We start from the raw sequence: 1,840 nt of genomic DNA on the forward strand, positions 1-1,840 counted from the left end.
AAAACCTAATTTTAGTATTTTAGATAATCTACAACAACGACAACAACAAGCCTTTATCCCACCAAGTGAGGTCGGGCCTTTATTCCACCAAGTGAGGTCAGCTACATGAATCATTTTTCTCCATTACATCCTACTGAGTGTCATATTTTCATTTAATTCTAATAGATTAAGATCATTTTTAAAATATGCCCCAAGTCTTTTTAGGTCTACTTCTACCTTTCTTAACATAAGTTGAATCTAAAACATTTACTCTCCTAACCAGATGATCAGATGCTCAGATGATCAGATGATCAACGTTTAATGGATGAAACCATCTAAGACGACTCTCTCTACCTACTTTTGTTCGCCACCAGAGCCACATCAACCCTATCACAGATATATTCATTTCGCATTTTGTCTCTAAGTGTCAAGCCACTCATCCGCCTAAGCATTCTCATCTCATCAACACTTAACTTTGTTTTATGTTTCTCTTTTAAAGGCCAACATTTTGCGCAATAGAGCATTGCAGGTCTCACCACCATCTTACAAAATTTTCCTATAAATCTAAGCGGTACTTTTCTATCACACAATAGGTTTGATGCATTCCTCCACTTCAACCAATAAACTTGAATTATATTAATAACATCCTTGTCTATATCACCATCACCTTGAACAGTAGACCTGAGATATCTAAAATGTTCACACGCATTGTTCATTTGACACCCATAGTTACAACTCCATTATGAGAGCTACCACTACTAAAATTACATCCATGTATTCAATTTTAGATCTACACAAACGAAAACCTATAGAACTCCATTATTCAAGTTTGTCGTAAACTCTTTATCTAGTCTTATCCACAAGAAGGATATCATCAGCGAAAAGTATAAACCAAGGCATATCTTCTTGTAAATGTCCAGTAAGAGCATTCCTAACTAAAGCAAAAAAGATATGGGCTTAAAGCAGATCTCTGATCTAATCCAACTGAAAAAGGAAAATAATGGGTCAATCCTCCTGTTCGAACACATGTAACCGCTCTAATATGAATATCTTTAATAACTTGAATATAAGTCAAATCAACATTTTTCTTCTCTAGAACTCTCCAAAGGACTTCTCTTGGAGCCTTATCGTAAGTTGTTTTTTTTAAATCAATAAAAATTATAAGTAGATCCTCCTTACTATGTGTACTTCACCAAGCCTCTCAATAAATGTATAGCTACAATAGTAGACCTGCCAGACATAAATCCAAACAGATTATGAGAAATCTTTGTATCACGTCTTAACCTATATTCAATTACCCTCCCCAATAATTTTAAAGTATCACACATAAATTTAATTCCTCTATAATTCACACACTCTTATGCATCCCTTTATTCTTAAAAATGGAGGCCAAAATACCCTTCCTCCACTTCTCAAGCATCTTTTCAGTTTTCCAAATAAGGTTAAAGAGTTTAGTAAGTCAGGAAACTCTTGAATATCCTAAATATTTCCACACTTCAATTGGGATATCATAAGGTCATGCTATTTTTTCACCCTTGGTTTTCTTTAAAGCCTCCTTAACTTCATTTTTACTAATGCGGAAATAAAAATAAAATATTTTGTTATTTTAAGAAAAATGAGACCATCTTTATAAAACAAACTAAGATTTCCACTATAAATGTATTCCCTAGATTGCCACCAGTGAGCTTACCGACCAGTAGCGGAGCCAGAAAAATTTTAAAAGCAGGGGTACAATATGTTTTTTTTCAAAAATACCCTCAATAATTTTCATCGGGAATTAAGAACAGCATTGATAGTTTTAAAAATAAATTTGTAAAATATTTCTTATATAAAAAATGAAATATATTATGTTAAGAGAATT

The sequence above is a fragment of the Phalaenopsis equestris genome, unplaced genomic scaffold, assembly GCF_001263595.1.
Source record: "Phalaenopsis equestris unplaced genomic scaffold, ASM126359v1 Scaffold000413, whole genome shotgun sequence".
NCBI lineage: Eukaryota > Viridiplantae > Streptophyta > Magnoliopsida > Asparagales > Orchidaceae > Phalaenopsis > Phalaenopsis equestris.